The following is a 9202-nucleotide window of genomic DNA, read 5'->3' on the forward strand; positions in this document are numbered from 1 at the left end:
ATGGAATGGGCTTATAATACACAAAAATTAAGAAAACACTGTAACAGAGAAAAGCTGATATAATTTGCTGCAGCCCAAAGAAATAACCTTAAATACCTGCATTTGCAATGGCCTATGCTTGACATTTAGTAGGTCTTCTGAAAACAATAATCACTTACAGATTACCACTCATGATTATGTCATATATATATAAAAAAGTTATGAACCATCAAAGCTAAAAGTGTACCATATAACTTTAAGAAACACAGCACAAAAATCACCAAGTTTACTGACACCTCTTCTTCCCAGCTTAACTGCTACTTGGGGTCATTGTTTTAACTGCAATCAACTTGCTCCTTTAACTAAAATAAAAAATAATACAAAAGTGCAAAAAAGCAATGTAGCATTACACATGTGGAATCTAACATGAAAACCTGCTCAAAGAAATACTTGACAAAATGAAATACTCTTTCACCTTCACATAAAATAAGGCAACTCTAAAGTTTTGATAAACCAGACCACAAGGCCTAGAATAAAATCTTGAACTGTTACAACCTGTACTATTGCTACAAAGTAAATTAAGCAAACCACAGAGAAAAAAAAACACTTGACTTCCACGGGGCTCACCCAAGTGGCTTGTTTTTAATGCCAAAACTAAAACTGAGTAAAATGCGGTTCTTTGCATACAAAATATACAACTGGGAAGTCCAAAAATGCTGAGGATTCTGACAAATTTCTGGACAAAAGGGGATAAATCTCTCAAAATGCTTCCATTTAACATTCTTAAAAAAAATTGGCCTCAGAATCTTCAATGGGGAATTCAAGGGCAATAGATGAAGGCCATTTTTCTACCTTAGAAACAGCAAGGCTTAGCAATCTTGGAGAATGATAAAGGACTGAACAATTTACAATAAATATCAAGAGAAAAAAATTCTAAACCAAACAAGGCCAAGTTGAAAGTCAAAGGATGAAAGCAATGCAGTGGGGGTCATGGGGACACCTAGGGGAGACTTTAGTACCATCTACAGCAAGCCATACATGATCAGTGGAAAGTGGCAGCAGCTCCCACAGAGGAATCGCAAATCCAAAACAACAGTTACTGCTGCTGGCCAAGAACCAGCAACACACCAAAGGGAACTAATGACCTGAGCAACCTCCTCCTCATGCATTCTTTGACTGATAAAGGGCCAAGGAAGGTTCAGAGGGACCTAGAAATAAAAGGAGACTTCACATTCTGGAGACGAAGAGGCAGATGAGGATGGCAAGGCCTATGAGGACAAGAAGAGGGAGGTCAAGATGATGATGATGTGGCAGATATGAGATCAGAGAGAGAACATGTCTGGAATAACAGAGCAGTCAAGAAAACATGAATAAAATGTGAAAGGAAAAAGTACATTAAAAAGACAAGGTCAAGCAGCAAAGACAGCACTTCAAGATTCTTCTATAAAGAAAATGAACATGAACTAGAGGATGTTGCAGTGACAGTAGGATTAATACAGAATCATACATCTGAAGAGATTAGGAGACTCCTTCACATGTCAATAAAGTAGCACGGGAATTAATCATTTAGGAACTGAACAAGAATGCATGGAAAAAAATGCCTATTCAAAATGAATGATCATTACAAGCCTCTGCAATAATTTTGAAAGGCCATCAACTAGCAAGATAGAATATCCTACGTGAAAGACACAATGGAAATAACTTATACTTAACACATATGTATCGACAAGTACATAATGTACAGTGCTGTATATAAATATAAACAAAAAGTCAGTCACAAGGAGGAAATATTGCAAGGTACTTCAAGGCAGTATTCTATAGGGGATGAGACCAGAAGAATGAGGCAGAGTCACAAGAATTGTAATAGCAGAGGAGGAGGAGGAGGAGGAGGAGGAGGAGGAGGAGGAGGAGGAGGAGGAGGAGGAGGAGGAGGAGGAGGAGGAGGAGGAGGAGGGAGGAGGAGGAGGAGGAGGAGGAGGAGGAGGAGGAGGAGGAGGAGGAGTTGAAACACAGCATACTAAAGTAAGGGTGTGTGTGATGGCAGAAGAAAGCAAGCTGCACATTAGTATAACTTGATAAAGCAATGAATGGGGTACCAAGACGAGCAATTAGATTGGGACTTACAAAGGCAAAGAGGACAAGATGGACTTCTTAGGTGTTGGAACATCACCATGTCATCAGAAATTGTGTGAATACAGTGGCAGAAACATCCAGAGAATCTGAGATAAAGACTGATGCCCATCACAGATCAGCACAGGGCCCCATCATCACTAATCATAGTCACAGAGGAAGTTAAGCAGAAATGAAGAATGGGAGGCCTGGTGTTAACAACTGAATCAGAGAAAGAAGTCTTACAATATTTTCTGAAAGACTGAAGACTGGAAAGGAGAGCTGAGGACTGATAATCAAAGGAAACAAAACTAAGTTTATGACAAAGGGAGAGGAAGCTTAGGACAAGACATGGTCTGAAACCACAAGGGAATTCTGACTGTAAGTGCACTAATTATAAGCAACTGGAGAAAACTCTTCAAACATCTAGGCTCATATGAGGAAAAGTTGATGTAAGAATATGAATGAAGATGTGTCAGATTGTAAAACAGACATGGAAACTATTCCAGAGGCTCCATTTATTAGAGACACACTGATAATCTTAGAATCGACCAGCAGTAAATCCAAGGAGGAAGTCAAATCTGACCCCCAAAACAAAATCAACAGTACTAAAGAATCTCTTTGGTATCCCTTCAGCACCAGGTGCATTGTCTCTCAAGGATCTTGTTCACCTACTTCATTACAATAACGACCATCTGATTTTATGCAAAGCTTTGAATCTTACATCTTTCAGAGAATGATTTGTATGTGTGAACACCCCACAAGAGATGTCACTTTCCATCTCTAAAATCATCATTCAGATTATTATAGCTTAAAAGATGAACCCTATTCATATGGAACAGGACCACAAGTGGGGCCACTGACTTGAAATTCAAGAAGATTCCATTTGAAAGACATTAATGAAGATATGAAATACAGAAAGAAGATATCAGTTATTAGAAAACAAATAAATGATTAAATAACAGATAAAAATATAAACAAATTATTAAAATACAAGGTGAACTGTTTTAGGGTAGTAATGCGTTGCATCTTTGCTTGAACTTTTGAGGCTCCAACTGCACATCCTCCTCAGTAGAGAGAGAGGTTCCACAGTCCAATGGTGTGAGCACATTTACGATACATTGGTGCAGTTGTTCAGTGAACCTGGTCGCTCTCCGCAGGAAAAATGGAGGATGAGGAATCATGTGAGATAGCAAAAGTCTTCTGCTGTTATTTTCGCATTATGACTTGAAGGTTACTGATGACAAGGAATCCTATAATCTGTAATAAAAAATGACAATTATATTTTCAGTCTTGTAATTTGGCTACTTTCCTACAATAAACTGAAGCAATTACCAAAAATCCTCCTGCCTTAATAATTCATGGTCTGACTAGAAACTTGTATTTCCAGTTAATTACTACACTACTTGAATATGAACCATTTTGGCCAGAACTCTTCCTGTACTATATATAAAATAGTATGAAAACATCTCTAATTGCAAAGAAGAACAGGTTCAAACTTTCTCCTCTCATAAATACACAAATCTCTTTTTGTACTTTCTGCCAAATATCCAAAAATGGGCAGTTAGCTACTCATTCTTAGTTGGGTTTTAATTACCTGTACAGTTTGTGGCCCAGTGTTTCATGGTACTGCATAGTTTCATATGCTTCCTAAAAGGGAACAACCACGAATGGCATCACTTTTGTAATAGTTATGAGAATATGCACAGCCACTGAACCACCTTACTTCATCTCAATTTGATACAAAGCCTTGTCCTACTGTCAATTACAAAGGAATGGTACAAATGTAGGCAAGGTCTAATGGCAATAAAAATTCACTGTCTTCCATACAGTGACGATGAGGAATTTTCTTTCCGTTAGCACTGATGGACAAACCAACAGCCTCTAAGGAACAGAGAAATGAAAAGGCAACGCCAAAAAGGAGTACCATGTCACCAAAGTATCTGGTTATGTCAAAAGCTGGTGCCAAATCTCAAATTCTCTAGAAAGTGAAACAGAGTAACCTCAATGCTGCACTGTGCCAGTGGAATTTTTAGTATACTGTACAGTAACTGAAGGTGCAGTACCACCTCAACTTTACAGACACTCTGGGGGTCTGGTCTTTCTAAATAAGTAACAAAGTCTGTGAAGTAACAAGACCCTATATTACAGCTGCACTTGAATGTTTTCAAGATATCTAACAGCTAACAACAATTCCACAGATTCCCTAACTTAAAGTAACCTGTACTTTTCACTCGACATTCAATTTAAGAAATTTATCTAAAAATACATCACATCTAAAATGGCAAAATAGGAAAAAATAATCTTTATATGGTAGCTGTTAAGTACAGAAGTCTGAAGTTGGGGTCCCTTACGTAGAGGTTCTTGAATGTAAAAGTGTTTTAATCTGGCCATACTCCTTTTCTTTGATTCTGCCAAATCTCTAAGGTCTTGATAATTCAATGTGTATGTAAAGGACAACGGATTACATTCCCATTTCATTCTTCTTCTTCTAACTTTTACATTATAAATCTTTAAACACTGAGTAACAGCTCCTTCAAAATAATCTGAGGCATGGTAAAACTTTTACGGAAAGTGTCAATACCAAAATCCCCTTATATTGTCATTTCTCGCTTCCTTTTAGACTTTTTGCATAGACATTTCCCTACCCCAATAAGGAGATTGACAGTCTACCTAAAGCACCAGTTTTCTATGCTACTGTCCCCAACTGAAAAATCAAGAACTTGCAGAAGAAGCTGGTTTAAATATGTCAATATGTCTGGCTAAGCTTCTTCAGTGTTCAAAATGCTATTTTGCATTTCTCTTTACCCAAGGTTCTTGATGGCTCCGTCCAGGAGCTAACTGCAGGTATATAAACATTGATAAAAAGAGACTCTGTAATACAATAAAAAGACCTTGGATATTTGCATCCCCACAATGCCACATTGAGTGTGGTCCAATGAAACGCAGCCTAGTATGGAGGACCATGTAGGGCACCCCAGTTCGAAGGGTGGGAAAGCAAGGTATCCACCAGCACCCTCCTTCGAATCTATTGGACTAAAGGCTGACCACTGCCCTGGTAGTTAATTACTAAGAGAGCAATCCGATAAAAGACATGTGGAAAATATAACACACATGCAAAATGAATCAGCAACACATCTAGGCAACACATCTAGTGAATGAAACAGCAGCCCAAATAATTTCAGAAAACTAAACAATGCAATACAACGCCTCAAGTTCAGTCTAGTTCAATCTAGGAAGACACCTCATTCATTAGAGAGGAACTGAAGATTCTTGGAGTTGAAAATCACAAAAAACTACCCAAAGACCAATATCTCTCAAAATTAATCTAACAATATACCTCACACAGATGTCAGTGGTTTTGATGATGGTGGTGTTCTAACTTGAGTGTCTCTCCAGCCACAACTCTGTCTGATAAAGTGATTATACAGTCAATTTACCATTTGTATTAGAATGTGACACCAAACTGCACTCAGATTTCTTCACTAGGAAAAGTGTTCCCAAGGGAATGACTTCACTACCACATAAGACATTACAACTACATGTACTGTAATGTACTTCTTCACTTGTACCACAGATTACAGGCTTCTTCCCTAGTAATCTGTACCACAAACATACATTTACTTGTGTTTGGAACATAAATAATTTCCTTACCTATGGGGTTTAGCAAACAAGGCTGAATTTAATTGTAACATCTTGAAGTCCCTGGCAACAGAGTTCCTGCAAGGGGAGGCATGCTTGAAGTTACCCCAAAGAGTGATGGCTTGAGGTTAGACCTGAAATAAAATAGAAACTCTGTCACCTTTAAATGAAAAGCAAACCAGAGTGATCTTGAAAATAAACCATAGAGAATAAAAATTTTACCTCAGTTAGTAATCTACACAAGCAGCTATATAAAAATCAACAAAATAATAGAAAAAATTGGCAATTTGGCCTCACTCAAACACCAAGGCTTTCTAAAACCCTGATTACTGTAGTCGAAAGCCAGGAGTACACTTTGAAGCAAAATATTAACCTGGAACACAATGCCACCTGTACTTACTTTGAAATATCTGTACATTGTCAATTAAATAGTTGGTTATTAAACAGATTTCACAAAACATATCAAATATTACATTAACCACTAGATTATTGTTAACTTCAATTAAATACAACGTAGTGACCTTAAAAATACACTTTCTGTCTATGATTTAACAACCTAACCTAACCTAACCTAACCTAACCTGCTGTTGGTGGCACTTAAAAATTCACAAATAAACTAATTAGGTTATGTAATCATGTTTTTTTCCTTAGCAAATTACCCAGATTTAAGAATACCTATATTTGTACAAGCTTTACAAAGCAAAAACATATTGAGGGAAAAATCCACAACAATTTCTGAGGATGAATGCTGGGAATATATAAAAATAAAGCTCCGCTGTGATACTGCACCATTAATATAGCCTTGTAAAGAGTTTTTATTGCCATAACTCTACCATACAACCCTCAAGGCTTTGTATTCAGTGTGCAGCCAGGTAGTCGTATTAAACACATGGACACAAATCTTACAACCAGTATATTTGTGCTGGTAGGGAATAACAATGGCAAAATTTGTTGCAAACTCTCAAGCCTGGTTTTGCTAAGAGTCCATGAATTGACTAAGTAATTTCTTTAGGCTTCCAGTATTTGCAAATAAAATTATTATTTGGTTCAATTGCACTTTAATATTCTGAACCAACTCAAGATTTTGTAGCCTACATATTCCCCAACCCTAAACAATGTATTATCAACTTTTCCTTCAACCTTAATCAACTCTTTCCTCTACAGGCAATTACAATGACAAGGCTATTCGCATATATAATGTGGTTCAGATTCCACAATAAGCTGTAGGTCCCGTTGCTAAGTAACCAATTGGTTCTCAGCCGCGTAAAATAAGTCCAATCCTTCGGGCCAGCCCTAGGAGAGCTGTTAACCAGCTCAGTGGTCTGGTAAAACTAAGATAAACTTAAGCCAATTTCTGACCGAATCAACTGACAAAGCAGCGAAACCCCAACTTATTAAATAGCCAGCCATTTTAGAGTCCAATAACTTTGCAGCTTTTCATGTTGGGGGGCTGGATTCACAGCTCCCTTGTTGTAGGAGAAGTTAGAATAGAATACAACAACTGAATTTGCTGCACTACAAAACAACTGTCAGGGGAAGGTGGATAACCCAGCAAGACGGAGGAGAAAGGGAACGGAGGTGCAGTAAAAGAAACGAAAGGGGCTGCAGCTGGGGGCCTAAGGGATGCTGCGAAGAACCTAGTAGGAGAAGTTAGGCGAAGTGCAATACGTCGCCTAGGATGGCAACGTGCCGGCGGCGGAGGATGAATAGTTGCCGTGACGGCCTTGAAAGGCTAGAGGGCATTTCAGGTCATCCTTCAATGCCAGGTTAATAAAACTCTCGAAGGTCATTTCCTCTGCGTGAATCAATTTTTACCTACTGTGACTAGCCTGGTTATTCACCGTTTGTCTAGTGAATTGACTGAATTCATAAATAGGTTAAAACTCCTGTACACATAATAATAATAATAATAATAATACTAATAATAATAATTTTTGACAACGTACGCAGCCAACTCCAGAGGTTACTGGCGTGGATGTTAAGCCAGCCTAAATTACCTCCATAAACGATTTAATTACTGATAATTGGTCATTCTCATGCTGAAATAACCCAGAGGGCCTATAATTTAAAGCTAACGTTTCCAATAAGAATAAATTTCCAAGAAATTAAAAAAAAAATCGCCGGCCATAACCTGTTACTGTGGTACCCTGACAGACAAGAGATCCCTTTAGAAGGTTCCTTTTGCCTTATTATTCCTGTTCCCGGAGGACGCCCGCCTTAAATGAAGGTAATAAATGAAGTAGTTATGACTCACCGTGATTAAAATAACAACGATCCTCACCACTAATCAATAATAACTTCGATATTGAAGTGACATTACAAAAAGCCGTCGAGTTTTCGACTTCAAGTTCCACTTGTCATTTGTCAACAAAAATTGGAGTTGCCAGTTGGGAATTCTGGTTCTTCCTTTATTTATTTCTTTTTTTTTAATTTTTTTCTCTTTATTATTAATTTTTTTGTTTTCAGTACTTCTATATAAGCATGTTCACATATTTGTTATTTTTTTTTCTTTTTTAGCTCAATATTCTGACGTTTTATTTTTACCTTTGGCTGAATCAAGTTCAGGTCGTCTTCTTTGAAATAATAGCAGAAATTCAGGGCCTCTTTCTTTCTCGTGTGCTAACCTTTTTATATATATTGTGTATTAAAACACTTTCCTGAGCCTTGATAATAAGCTTTACGAGGAGGGCCACAGCTGCTGTGGCCACAGTAGTCCTCAAAATCTAAGGATTTTAAGTGTAGGCTACTTTTAAGAATATACAAAGATTATCATGCAAGCAAGGGGTTTGATTTCATCAGCATTTTTAACAATGGCTTTGTTCTCCACATTTTTCAATGCTGTTTGCTAAAACAAGCTAGAGCGTCACAGTTATATACTATACAATGAAGATATATATATATATATATATATATATATATATATATATATATATATATATATATATATATATATATATATATATTTTTTTCTTTTGAAGGACTCTCGCATTTCAGATGATAATTTTGAACCATGATCCACAAAAAATTGAGGAAGTCTGCATTTCAGCTCCTAATTTTAAATCGTGACCTACCCCAAACAAACAGAACCTTTGCATTTCAATTCCTAATTTCAAATCTTGGCCCGCCAAAAAAAAAAAAACTGAGTAATTCTGCATTTCAATTCCTAACTCTAACTTTGGCGTCAGTAACCTAGATTTTATGACGCCATTTTAGTAACCAGAAATAAATAAATCCTAATTCTAAATCACGACCCACTGACAGACTGACTAAGCATTCGTAAACCCACCCCTTACGATAATACGCCCAACGATAACCACTTCGTTAAAACCTAAGACCTTTACGAAGCATCTGAAGAATTCGAAACGCTAAGCCATCACACGTAAGAGGGTCACGCACAACGGATGAGGGGTGGGGGTGGGTGTGGGGTTATACATGTCAGGGCGAGTGGTAAATGATTCTTTCGCAGGAGACG

General features: G+C 37.4%; 1 long non-coding RNA gene across 1 annotated transcript; it reads right to left on the minus strand.

The window, feature by feature from the left end:
* On the minus strand, positions 1-8099 carry LOC136854463 (uncharacterized). The gene is made up of 3 exons (XR_010857702.1): positions 7985-8099; positions 5743-5864; positions 1-3348 (listed from the first exon to the last, which is right to left on the minus strand). It is a non-coding gene; the product is annotated as an uncharacterized lncRNA (long non-coding RNA).
* Between the last annotated feature and the right edge of the window lie 1103 nt (positions 8100-9202).

The sequence above is a fragment of the Macrobrachium rosenbergii genome, chromosome 29 (genome assembly GCF_040412425.1).
Source record: "Macrobrachium rosenbergii isolate ZJJX-2024 chromosome 29, ASM4041242v1, whole genome shotgun sequence".
In the NCBI taxonomy this organism is placed as follows: domain Eukaryota; kingdom Metazoa; phylum Arthropoda; class Malacostraca; order Decapoda; family Palaemonidae; genus Macrobrachium; species Macrobrachium rosenbergii.